Genomic DNA, 13,882 nt, shown 5'->3' on the forward strand with positions numbered 1-13,882 from the left:
GCATCGGTTACTGTTAAACTAGGCCTACTGTTTCCTTGTTGCTGGATGTTGCGAGCCTCGGAAGCTCCTCAAGAGTGAAAACTTTAACTGAAGTGCTGTGCCTTCGTTTCTCCTCACTGATAGAACAATAGAGGCAGCGCTTTGCTCCGTCTCTTCCTTGTTGCCCTGTCACAGTCTTTCTCCTAATTATGATACAGAAACCAGATTGTCTTCTAACGTTATGCGAGTGATTCTTAGGTTATGGACAGCTGAGCGAAAAATGAAAAGGAAAACGACTAGGATAGCATTAAGGGGACGCTTGCGAAAAATTGACCTTCGCCTGTATAGATAGATGAGCGTATTACAACAACAAAGATGCTACTTTCGCTAGATCCGTTCCTGTCCCACGTTTCCGATTCCGAAGTTCTGCGCCAGCGAACACGCGCTCTAATTCCTCCGTGTTCGCACCCTCTCCCCCGTAGTCTTACTCGGCAGGAGGAGGTATCCGTGCGCCGGATTCGGGCAGGGGCGGCTCTGACACCATCTGTCCGTCATCGGTGGCGTGCCAAAGATCTGCCACTACCTGACAGGTGCCCTCACTGTGGCGCTGCACCGGACATATGTGATGTGCGGCACTTGTTGTGGACGTGCCCAGCGACGGCTGCTATCAGAAAACGGCTCCTCAGGGAGGTGGGCCTGCGGTGGAACCGCGAAAGTGACTTCGTGAAGTGGACAATGGACAACCGTTTCATTAACAACCTCTGCGACTACCTCAGCGCAACGGTTCTTCACTCCTTCTTTTAACTTTCAATCCCGTGCATTCCTTCCCCCCTTTCCTTTTTCAACTTATGCCTCATGGCACACTTCTCGAATAAAAAAAAAACGCAACTGTAGCAAGCTAAAAATGGCAGACAAATGCAACACAGGGGCCGCCATCGGCAGCCGATTTTGAGAGGAAACTGCGGTGCGCCGACGCACAGTTCGTCCCAGAGGCTATAGGGTGCACCGCCATACAATTAGAAACCGTGATCACGGAGAGTTCTTATCAATGTTGATGCAACGACCTTGAATGAAGCAGCTAGAAAATTTTTATATGCATTGCTTTCAGAATCAAAAGTTTTTCTCTTAAATTAACACTAACGCACTTCTAAAGAGGAGCAGAATTAATTGTTATCACGAACAAGATTTTCACGTCGTACTCCTCAGTGAACCTGCAAGGGACACAAGGAGAGGAGAGTGAATCATAGAAGAAACCCGAGATGATGATACTCTGCAGCTGAAATGGAGAAAAGGAAATGCACTCGGACGACACAAGCGATTCCTGAACTGACGCCTTATTCAATCGACAACTCATGTGAACGGAAGGAAAAATTATGCAGAGGCGATTGGTGTGAGCATATGACGTTTTCTCAAGCAAGAGCTGATTCTGTGCGATGCCTTCTACTTCTCTTTTTTTATTTGCGCCAACTAGGGTTCGTTTTGATGTGTTCTTATCACTTAGTGCTTGGAATCTTATTGTGTGCCCAAGTGAAAAGAAGGACGGGGTGCTGAAGAACCCAAGCAAAGAAAATGCGTCGGCTGTGGCACATACTTGCTGGGACATTTTGAGCGCAGGCTTTATTTCTTCGGTCATTTCCAGTAGAAATTGTTGCGGCGCAAAATGTTTTATTTTGTCCTTTTTTATAATCTTTCGAGAAAATATAAATAAACAAATGTTATGTCATGCAGCTTTCTCGAGGCGTGGGCAGAAATTTCTCGAGGCTTGGGTAGAAAGTTAAAAAAAACAAACACAAGCGGTTGTTCGGATGAGAGGCAAAATTTCTCTTTCAGTACGTTACTGTTCTTTGTGTTATGCAATATGTTCAGATGTAAAGGTAGCGCACATTTCTCAGAGCAGGAATAAAGAGACGATAGAGTTTTCGTGAATTCTCTTCTTCGTGCATTACTCAACTGGCATTTCTAGTTCTTTTCTCTTTCCTCCTTTCTCCTGCCTTTTACGCGCCTGAAAATAATGAAAAGCAGCTTCTGCACTTTCCGAATTGTGTACAAGCACCGGAAAACCACTCTTTCGCTTCGACGAACACATGTCCTTTCCAAACGCTTCCGACACCCAATCCGAGGTGAACACAAGCACGAAATATTCCGCGACCGCGAGTAGCTTTACCAAAGAAGAATTTTACGTCTCTTCTGCGTTTCAGTCTCCGCAAGCGCTGAACATAAAATAGCGACAGCAGGGTTTTTACCGAATGCGGTGCATCAGAATGGATGGCAAGAGAAAAAAGAAAATGAAAACCTAATTTTCACTTTCATTCTCGATCTGCTGCCTGGGGTGAAGGACATAACGTGCGCTTCGTGTTTCGGCGGGCACTTCAGCAACCTTTGTGAAAACGAGGGTAAGCATTTCCTGACTGATTTAAATTCCGGGACTTGATTTCATTTGCGCATAAATTCCTCTCTCGTTCGCACTGATGAAATTAAGAGAGGCGCCGGGTTAAAAAGAATGGCGGGGAAGGGGGGGGGGGGGGGTGGTCGGGCCACTTGGCACTGCCTGTGTACTTGACGTCTTTACTGTGTCTTTCACTCAAGCCTAAATACTAAAATCGGTTTGCCTAGAACTGCATAGTGTTGGATGGATTAGTAAAACGAGCTTTTGGGCAAGTTGGTTACTTTGTTTCCACATAACTGCAGCGTAAAAAATTACGAGCACAAAAAAGGGGAGAAACACATACGACACGGACAAAAGCTGCACTCACAACTGATTTTATTTCGCCAGGAATGGGAAATATAAAGGTTCCGCCGCGGATGCGCGCGCAGCAAGTACACGTACCTCGATCACAAAAACCAAAAAAAACCCAAAAAAACCAAATCTAAAAAACTAAAAACAAACTTTATCACACCGTGAAACCCATCTTATCGCCTGGCAGAGAAAAGGTCACATTCCGCTTTATACAGATGAACAGAAGTATCGCTTACGCAAAAAACGCCCTTTTTCTTTATATGGAAAGCTTCCAGTAGTTCTCGTGCAGTTTGATCTTTGCTTTTGCCTAGAATCCTTGCACCTTCAAAATGCGGCGAACAATCCTGACAAGACCTGCAATGTTTAACTAAATTAACATCTTCATCTCTCTCTAAATTTCTTTCATGCTCCCTCAATCGATCGTTGACACATCTGCCAGACTGGCCGACATAGGCTTTTCCGCATGACAGCGGAATTTCATAGACCACTCCTGCCTGGCACTCTACATGGGGCTTAGTATGCTTTTTCCCGCAGCCAGTTTTTGTTGCCTCCTTACCGGAGATGCGAGGGCATAGTTGGCCGAGCTTTTTCGGAGCTGAAAAAACCAGCGGCACCCCAAACCTGTTCGCTACTTTCTTCAAGTTATGCGAGACTGTGTGCAGGTAGGGGGCTACTTCCGGACGCACAGTGCGCTCAACTTCCCTTGTCTTCGAGGACGTCGCCTTCTTCTTCACCTTTTTCAGGAGGGTTTCCGCAACAGCCGTCACGATCGACTGGGGGTAGCCCGAGTCCAATACTCTTGCCAATTGGCCGTCAAAGCTGGTCTGCATTTCATGTTCGCACGAATAATTAAAATTAAAAAAGTTAAAAGAAGCATTGTGAACTTATGCCTAGAATTTGCACTAGATAAATCGTGCGAACATGAAATGCAGACCAGCTTTGACGGCCAATTGGCAAGAGTATTGGACTCGGGCTACCCCCAGTCGTTCGTGACGGCTGTTGCGGAAACCCTCCTGAAAAAGGTGAAGAAGAAGGCGACGTCCTCGAAGACAAGGGAAGTTGAGCGCACTGTGCGTCCGGAAGTAGCCCCCTACCTGCACACAGTCTCGCATAACTTGAAGAAAGTAGCGAACAGGTTTGGGGTGCCGCTGGTTTTTTCAGCTCCGAAAAAGCTCGGCCAACTATTCCCTCGCATCTCCGGTAAGGAGGCAACAAAAACTGGCTGCGGGAAAAAGCATACTAAGCCCCATGTAGAGTGCCAGGCAGGAGTGGTCTATGAAATTCCGCTGTCATGCGGAAAAGCCTATGTCGGCCAGTCTGGCAGATGTGTCAACGATCGATTGAGGGAGCATGAAAGAAATTTAGAGAGAGATGAAGATGTTAATTTAGTTAAACATTGCAGGTCTTGTCAGGATTGTTCGCCGCATTTTGAAGGTGCAAGGATTCTAGGCAAAAGCAAAGATCAAACTGCACGAGAACTACTGGAAGCTTTCCATACAAAGAAAAAGGGCGTTTTTTGCGTAAGCGATACTTCTGTTCATCTGTATAAAGCGGAATGTGACCTTTTCTCTGCCAGGCGATAAGATGGGTTTCACGGTGTGATAAAGTTTGTTTTTAGTTTTTTAGATTTGGTTTTTTTTTGTTTTTTTGGTTTTTGTGATCGAGGTACGTGTACTTGCTGCGCGCGCATCCGCGTCGGAACCTTTATATTTCCCATTCCTGGCGAAATAAAATCAGTTGTGAGTGCAGCTTTTGTCCGTGTTATATGTGTTTCTCCCCTTTTTTGTGCTCGTAATTTTTTACGCTGCAGTTATGTGGAAACAAAGGTTGGATGGATGTTTTTCTGGAGCAGTAGAGAGCCGTGTACTCTGCCGTTGTGGTGCTTTGAGGTGAGTCGGTCCCTTTCTCACTTTTGATTGGAACGTCCTTGCTTTAGCTGCACAGAGTGGGTAAAAAATTAGCGCATACCGTATTTACAGGTCGACCAAGAATATAACACAGCCCCTTGGGTTAGAAGCTTTTTGATGATGTTGAAAAGAAGGCCGTTTTCACGGCACATAATGTCTCTTTCTTGTGAACTAAGGGGAGTACCAGTGGTGCACTGTGAATTTAACACTTCCAGGCTCAGATTCTTATTTCTACAGGAATCAAAGACTAGCCACCCTAAATACTACATTCAAGACTCAAGAAAGCCAATTAGTTAGTTTTACTCCAGAAAACGCCATCGGTAATTTTATGCGGACATGCCCAAAATTTTGTTAGAAGTGCCACGCTAGCTGACAATTCTAATAGCTAAACGCCAGGATTTGTCAAATGCGCACCCCAAAGGTCGCTGACAACTTCCTCGTTCAAAAATGGAAATTGCACTCGAAAGTCAGGAAAACTAATTTCAATTATTGCTGCCGGTGAAATTTGATTGCATGAAAATAGCGAGCGATGTGCTTCTACTCTCACTGTCTCGTGAAATATCATTTATTGCATTCGCTATCAATACACAACCAATCAAATCAAATCATTTTCACGTTACATTAGAGATGGTGGGGTTGTAGAAAAAAGCTGCCGATGAGCACCTTGACGAGCCCACAAACCTAATGTTCAGCAGGAAGTTAAACGAGTAGTGAAAGTTACACAATTTTAGAACAAAGACAAAGAGGCCCTTTGATTCTGGGCGCAAGGCATTCGCCTATGCACAAAACTTTCTCTCGAAGCTTCAGGGCCTCCTCAAGATCGGGGACGACGAATACGGACCATATACAAAGGGCGCTGATCTCAGAATAAACAGCGCAAAAGGAACAATGGACAAGGAATACACAGCGTGCACCTCAAGGGGCGGTCTTGTCACCGCTTCTTTTCAACATTGCCCTGATGCGGCTTCGACAGCCATCGGCCCGGGTAGGAGGCATCCATCACGCACTCTACGCGGATGATATAACAATTTGGACTACGGAAGGAAACATTGGGGAAATGGAGGACAGCCTCCAGCGGGCCGCCACCATAGTCGATAGCTACGCTATCCACTGTGGTCTCCAATGTGCTCCCGCGAAATCGAAACTTCTGCACATCAGAACCAATTCGAAAGACAACACCAGTTTGCGAATCTCTCTGACGGGAGATCCTATCAAGGCGGTCGGGAACTCCGCATACTGGGACTGTTCATCCATAACCGGCTCAGCCCGGATTCCACTATCGCCAAACTCAAGCGCGTAGGCGAACAGGTCGGACGCAAATCCATCGCGTTTCAAACACACGCGCCGGATTGCAGGGCAGAAACGCGCTTCGGCTCGCCCATGCCCTCGTGACCAGCAGGATCCTCTACACCGTTCCCCACCTTCGCACTACGAAACAACACGAGACACGAATCGACGCCATTATTAAAGCGAAAGCTTCACTAGGCTCTGTCGGCGGTTTCGTGTCGCCACAACGTGTCCGCAGCCATTGCGGGGAACTAGAAGGAGACAATGTCTAAAAAGTGGTTATAATCAAAGGAGGATGATGCCAGGATGCGGCGCAAAATAATTGGTGACGATCGGATTAATAGTGAATTAATTAGAGCCAAAACTGTGCAAAAAGTGGCTGCAACCAAGGCAAAAGTGGCACTAAATTTAAACGCCGGAAGTGTACTGCCACGTGACCAGAAGTGTGAGCGGGGCCAACATGCGGCGCCAAGTTTGAAAGTTTGGAACGAATCGTGGTGGGAATTAGATGAATTGCACAAATTCTCAGGAAAATAGGGGCAATAGAGGCAAAAACGAGAAAATAGAGGCGACGAGCGCCGAGGAGGCTTCAATGCTTTCGCCTTACTCCAATGCGGGTTACCACAGTGACCTCGAATTTTTAGAAAGGCTACAAAGCGAGCACTGGAGCTGCCAGTAGCCACGTGCAACGCTAAGTTTTCGGCGTTGGGGTGCTCAACTCCTACCAGGAGTTACGGCAGGCCCACCTCGTATACGCGACTCTCGTAGACGGCATCCGCGCGTCGCCTGCTAGACCGCCTGCGCACCCAACACGAGTGCACTCCAGAGGATGCGTGTCGTATTTCGGAGCTACGGCACCACATGCTCTGGGTCCTTCCAGTCCCGGGCAACATGGACACGCAAACACACGAAGGCAGACGACAGGCGCGCGCTGGGGCCCTCGAACAACAACACGGATTCAACCAAAGTACGTTGACGCGGCAGGCCCGTCGCCGTTCACCGGGACCAACACGTTAACGGCCTCTGATATCGAGCTCTAAATAGGTGCCATTGCACTTGCCGCCTCGCACACGAATTCGCAGGTGATCACAGATTTGCCTCGAGCCTGTGAACACTACCTGTCAGGCGAGGTTTTACCTTTGCTTACCATATTGTAAAATTGGCACTAAGGGAACCAGACCTTTCACTTAAACGCACTCCGGGCCACCATAGGTAACGACGCTGCGGACGCTGCTGCCCGAGCGCGTGCCTACCAGGCACCTCATCCAGGCTCCTCCGGCTCAGAGATTTCAACAACCGCTTCTGCGGTTCATGGGAATTCTGCAATTCTATTGCGAACGGCACGGGCTTTTCCCCCGTCCCCGCGTCCCCGCTGAGGGCCTGAGTGAAGCCGATGAGCGAGCTCTCAAGCGCCTGCAGACCGACTCTTTGTTGTGTCCTGCAAGAGCGAAACATTTTCACCCCAAAATTTATGGGTGCTACTCTTACTCTGGGGAAGTGTACGATAACTTCCACGTGGTTTAGGCCTGTCAGAAGAGTCCTTCTCTTCCCCCAAACCCTTCCCCTTCTCGAGAGGCATGGGAGGCAGCCCTGCTCAATTGCTCGGGGCTGGAGTCTCAAAGGGCTCTAGTCCAACGGGCGCGAGTAGCGGCCTCAGCCAGCGGGGTCCCGGACTAAGGACTCCACCTATGTAAAGGGCCATTTTTGGCCTTGGATCACCTGCATAAACTTTACGGCGTTTCGTGACGCCGTCGACGGGTCCTGGCTACGCTTTTCTTGCTGTTGCCAAGTTCTCGGGGCGGCTGACGGGAGTCCACCGGCGTCTTGCTGTGGTCCTTTCCGCTCCACCCGTCTCTCTTCCGCCGATTCCTTCGACGCGTCGCAGTTGATTCACCTGCGTCCGCCCTGTCTGCAAGGCATCCCCGCTTCACCTGGGACGCTAAAGTTCGGTTGAACTTTTCCCTTTAATCCGTAGTGTTGTGCGCGTGTTGAGTGTGTGTTTTTCTTTGGGTTTTAGTTTCTTATTAGCTTTTTACCTTTCAGCTACAGACATAGCTCCGTTTGTTTTGCTTGATCTGTATGTTGTCTTGCTCGATCCTGCACACGACAGCGTTCCCCTTCTGCAGTTGTGGACGCGTTTCAAATTCTCGACAGTCGTATTTTTCTTTCTAGCCTCCACGTAATCTGCACTATAGTTACCTCGTTCTTATGTCTGTGCAAAATCGGTCCTGTTGGAACATTTTGAACCTACAGCAGACAGGTCTAAACTTAGGCACAAATAATGTTACTGGAAATTGAGAGATTGGGGGAATCTTCCTTAGTCAGTTTAATTTCAATGCTACGTTTACGATACGGCAACAGGCGACCATTTTAAGTACACCGTTACAATAGAACGCGCTGCTGTGACGATGAGAGATGACGCAGTGTTATGAGGACAGGGAACTGCCTCCCTCTGGCTCCCAAAAAGAAAATTGCGCAGCACTACAAAAAAAAAAGTAAAATACGTCGGTAGCTGATAACGTTCGCTTCCATATGTTCCACTCGCCATACGTTCTAAACATTCTAAGAAGTCACTTTCGGCGGTATTAGAGCTGACTGCCCCTTCGACCATTTTTTTTTTCTGCGAGTCGCTCTATTCGACGAATTGTCTGCATATAAGCTTTCCTCGGACGAGCCTGTCTTCTACCAGTGGCTTGCATTCGAATAAGGGAAGCAGCCCCCCCCCCCCCCCCCCTCACCCTCGTTTTCCATTACTCTCTCGCGGATCCGTCAAGTGAATAAAAGGGTTTCTTTCATTTTCTTTCGCTGTGTGTGCTGTGTTTCCGAAATGGTTGGCGCTGTGCCGAATATCATTGCCGCGAGGCGTGTCGATTTCTAGGCTGCCACCGACATTGATGGATGCTTCTTGCCATGGCGGCTGCGAAACAGTGGGCCGCAGGCCAGACCCAATGGACTTTGTGGCGACATGCCTACGTGTCCGGGTCATACTGCCACAAGAGAAAAAAATCCGGAAAAAAGAAACAAAAAGACAGAAAGTGCTTCACTTCACCACAGCACACAAATAATGAACAGGCAAGGACATAAAGACAACCCTTTTTGATGTATTTGGGTCCACGCGCGTACTTTATTGTGCGCTCTGCTGAAGTCTGGCATGCGGAACCAACAAGCCCAGCCATTGGACTTATCAAACAGCAACGGCAATGTGGTTTCGACGGAGCGCATAACATCCAGGTCCCGCTTCTGCATTCCCAAAAGGTGTCGACCGGACGGTGCCGCTTTGATGGTAGCTATCACGTGACTGTTTCTGACAAACTGTAGTCGTGTACGTAAGGGATGACATTGGCATACCTGCCAACCTTAGGGTTTTCAAATTCGTAGGAACCTGGGGACCAGAGGGGGGGGGGGGGGGGGGGGTGTAGCGAAGCCAGCACACAATTTTTTCTTAAACGTCGCGTTTCGTCGCCAGTCCACGACGCGACAGCACTGAAGCTCCTTCACACGTGGCGTCGCACGTGAAGATACGCATAAACTGCGAACCGCGGAATTTCAGCACGCTGGAAGAACGCAAGTATCACGCAGACTGAATTGAGGGCCGCTCGCAGTTGTTTCAGTCTTGCTGCAGCGGCCATTAAGATGCTTTCAACAAACAAACAAACATACAAAAATGTCCGCGACAATGCAATCGTCGTTTTAAACGGCGCATAGCTTGGCTGACTGATAAGCGGAGCCGATAGCCGCCGGCGCTTCGGGCTGGCGGCGAAGCTCCAAAAACGAAACTACGCGGCCAGACTATCGGCCTACCGGCGGGGGCCTGCCGATCCTGAAAGCACCTGCAGTTGCGCGCATGTCAGAGGGGCGCCGGTAAGAAATGTAACATGCAGTTCAGGCCTGGAAACGAATGTTTGGGCGATCGGTTAGTCGTGCACGGCATCATAGCGCAACACGGCACCACTTTTTGGGAGCCCGTCAGAATTGACCGATGCCAGCCCCTGGGCGTCCGAATAAACGAGCCCCCGTCGCCATAGTCTTACAGGGACGTTCGGCAGGACTGTGACAGCAGCGCGGATGATCTGAATTAACCGAGGCTGAGGAGTAGGAATAAATGGTTATTTAATTCGAATTGACGAAGTTTTACTCTACAGTATTCCAGTTGCTGCTCATTTCATCACAGATGGTATACATATCCCTCGCTCGTGGCGGCGGAAGGTTACCACCTTCAACGGTGTTGTTTTTTTTTGCAGAATTTTAAATTCTGTAAATTCCCACCCTCCCCCCTGCCACTAGATACGGGCCGGTGAAATTTTGGCTACTAGGCTTCGTTCAGGTGCAACGCCAGGGGTGGGGATGGGAAGGCCGGGGCCCATCCTCTGGGGATGCGAAACCTCATGGGAGTGGCAGCGACCCCCAGCTGACTTTGAGGGCCAGCCCAGCTCCTGTGGTCAGATACTTGAGAGGAGGCAGGCCTGGGGACACACCCAGGCTGGACACACAAAATCCAGCACGGAAGGCATGTGTCAAAGTTCAAAAGGTTTTAAAACACATGCTACTCGCCTCCGCACGCGAGGGCAGGCACGTCTGGCGACCGACGCGCCGGTTTCTGGTTACGGAGAGGCCAGGTCCGCTCGGAGGTTTGTGGCAGCCGGGCTCCTCGGAAGCGATGCCTCGGGGAAGGAGCCTCACGGCTGACCGCGGGGCCATAGCGGTCATTGCGGGACGCCGAAGTAGGGGGCGTAGTACGACCAGCGAAAAAATCGTCGATGTTGTGGAGTACCGGCAGAGAAGGCTCGGGTCATCTCACCCTAAGCAACGTTCTTGGTTTGTGTCCCGGTCAGCCCAGCCTTGAACACGCCCTCCTCAGTAGGCGTGGAGCAAGCCAGGGGAGAAAATAAATGGAAGGTTGGTTGGTTGGAAGCACAGGTGGGTCCCACCTGAGGTGTTAGGTCATGCTGCCGAAGGCCGGAGGGCGGATAGGCTGATGACCTAAGCCTCTACTGGCCGGACACACCACACATACTTCCGGTGTCTGGAAAACCGCGAAAAGCACTTGATGGTTAGTAGCTGGCAGGTTGGAAACAAATCCTGAAAGTCGTGGAGGGGCCAGAGGTAGCTGACCCCGGGTTAGGTTATCCTGTCTCCGGCGGTCGGAGCCCGTTGCGTTTGGTGGGTGGTCAGGCATCCCGTGAGCGGGGCCGCACCATTGGGCAACCTTGACGCCCTCTCTGTCCTGGCCAGGCAGGCAAGCGATGGAGTCAAGACATTCGAAGCATCAGAGCAAAAAACTCGCTGGCCTCATTTTTCCAGCAAACGGTGAGTCACGTGGTTAGTCACGTGGCTAGTCACAGCTGCCAAGGCGGCGGTCCGTGCGGCGGTCGTCACGGCGGCGGCGAGTGACGTGGTAGGTCACGTGGTAGGTGACGTGGTAGGGCTGCCACATCACCGCCGCTCTTCCTCTTGGTCACATTGCGGTGCCGATTACCCTGACTTGGCTAGGCCAGTAAAGCTTTCGCTTTAAAATTAGTTTTAGGTTCAACAGCAGTAATGAACTTTTTATTTCCACGAAATTGTTTCACATGTTCTCCAGGGTGGTGCCCCTAATCCGACACCTTAAGCTGGCCGCCACAGCCTCGACGCGTTCTACCCAGCGTTCCACCGCGCTACCGCAGCGGAAGCCCAGTGGTCTGCGGAAGGCTCGGAGCTCGTTCACCAGTGCTGCCGGACATCCGCCGGCTTCAAAAGGGTGCAAGCTTTCCCCTGGCCTGGTGCTCGGCTTCTGCTGGGCGAAAGTGCTTGGATTTTAAAACGGCCTTCGACACCACCTTTTGTAGACGACAACAAATTGCGGCATGATGCTGTTCGAAAACATCTTCCATCGTTCCATTAAACTTCATCGCCACCTCCGAGCTACACCAGCCATTGCTTGCCAGCGGCCCTGACGTCGGTCATCCGCTACTCCTACTGAGACTGAACTGGAATCAGGTATATGTTCCATATATGGGACAACCGAGCATTGCAAGACTATGTGGAGAAGGGTGGAGCGATCATAACAGTACAGTAAGGTTAGGCGTGCAGAGGGCAGACGGAGATATGTGTAGAAAAGTGGAGTGGCAAAAGCGCTGGTTGCGAGGTGGCACCATGCCAATCGAAATGCCAGAGTGCTTTGTACTCTGTCATGTCATTGCACGTTAAAGAACCCCAGGTCGTGGAAATAATCTGAAGCTCTACACTGCGGATTATTTCCACGACCTGGGGTTCTTCACCAGGAGGAAGACGACGAAGTGCATCCTTGTGGAACGCTTTGTCAGTCTCCTGCTTTTTTCTGTGTTTTTGCGTGTCCCCCATCATATGGCGATGGATCTGAAACCTTCGGGGCATCCGAATGGCCTGGCGGCCTCCTCCTCGAGCTCGTCGAGGAAGCGGTGCAGCCGTCCGAGCGACCCCGACACCGATGACACCATCGATCACCTCAGCGAGGCCAGCAGTGAGGACGGCTTTGAGACTTACCTCAGCCGGAGCACCAAGAGAAGACTGCTAAGAGCCGGGTCGTCATCCAGTGAGTCCACTGTAAAAACAAGTGGCAACACACCGGCACACACCATCCTCATCCTTCCTGTGCAGCCAAGCGACAACATGAGGCGGCTTAACAGGCAAGTCGTCTCTGTATAACTCGAGGCCCTCGTGCCTAATGAAATCAAAGGCGTTCGAGTGAATGCGCGGAAGAACATTGTAGCCGTTGATGTCCACCATGCGTCTGCGTGGGAACCACTGCGGGCCATAACTCAGCTCGGCGGATTATCGGTACGCACTGTTATCCCCATCGGCGGGAACGACTCCTCTTCCAGCGTAATTTATGATGTCGACGAGGCTATCACGCGAGATGATTTGCCCATACTCGTGAAGCCCGCAAATGATGGCGCCGTAATTCTACGGGTATCTCGTCTGGGCAATGACCGATGTGTGAAGATTTTGTTCCAAGGCGACGACCTTCCATCACAGGTGAAGGTAGGCCACTTCCGTCATGCCGTGCGGCCATTCATTCCGAAACCCCTGCAGTGCCACAAATGTTTGAAACTGGGTCATGTGAGCGGGGTCAGCGACAACACGAGAGTGTGCTCTAGTTGTGCCGGAGCTCACAGCGCTGAGTCATGTAATGCACAAGTGCTTAAGTGTGCCAACTGCAACGGGCATCATGACGCCTCATCAAAGAATTGTCCGCGCTTAAAAAACGAGGTAAAACGCTAAGGCGCCCGTGTGCTGTGCGATGTCAGTGCATGTTAAAGATCCCCAGGTGATCGAAATTATTCTGGAGCCCTCCACTACGGCACCTCTTTCTTCCTTTCTTCTTTCACTGCCTCCTTTACCCTTCCCTTACGGCGCGGTTCAGGTGTCCAAAGATATATGAGACAGATACTGCGCCATTTCCTTTCCCCCCAAAACCAAGTAATAATAAAAAAATTAAAAAACGAGCGTGTCGTTCTAAAGCAATTGGTTCGGGACAATTCTACGCGCCGTGAAGCTGCCGCGGCTGTTCGGAAAAGGCGTTCTCGCCGCAAGAAGAACTCAAGAAAGTGTATCACAAAATGCAACCACATCGACGAGCCCACGGCACCTCCTTCTCAACCTCCTCCCGTGCCGCCACGTACAAGTGTGTCCAGTCCGCGAAATATCGCCAAGGATAATCAGACCTCTTCGTGTGCGGATGCTTGGCCAGCGCTTCCACCGTTACGTCCTGCTGAGCCTTCTCAGCGCAAGCTCCTATCGCCGAGATCACCTGTCGTTAGAGAAGGGCTCCCAGAGCAAGATCGCCAAGCCCTCGTGATCCTCAGGATGGTGGTCAACGCCATTCGCCCTCTGATACAGGCCCTGCAATCGTCAACTGCCCGAAGCGTCTTACTGGGGCTGTACTCTCTGGTTCCAGCACTGCAAGATCTTTAAAACATAATGGCTAGCCAGCTTCCCACGTTTAGTGAGGAAT

At 50.3% G+C, this 13,882-nt stretch overlaps 1 long non-coding RNA gene across 1 annotated transcript in view; it reads left to right on the forward strand.

The window, feature by feature from the left end:
- The first annotated feature begins 4,486 nt into the window (after positions 1-4,486).
- Positions 4,487-13,882, forward strand: part of LOC144098268 (uncharacterized) — a 217,010-nt gene continuing 207,614 nt past the window's right edge. The window contains exon 1 of the long non-coding RNA XR_013307154.1: positions 4,487-4,605. This is a non-coding gene — a long non-coding RNA (uncharacterized LOC144098268). The remainder of the gene's footprint in view (positions 4,606-13,882) is intronic.

Source organism: Amblyomma americanum, chromosome 7, assembly GCF_052857255.1.
Source record: "Amblyomma americanum isolate KBUSLIRL-KWMA chromosome 7, ASM5285725v1, whole genome shotgun sequence".
Lineage (NCBI taxonomy): Eukaryota > Metazoa > Arthropoda > Arachnida > Ixodida > Ixodidae > Amblyomma > Amblyomma americanum.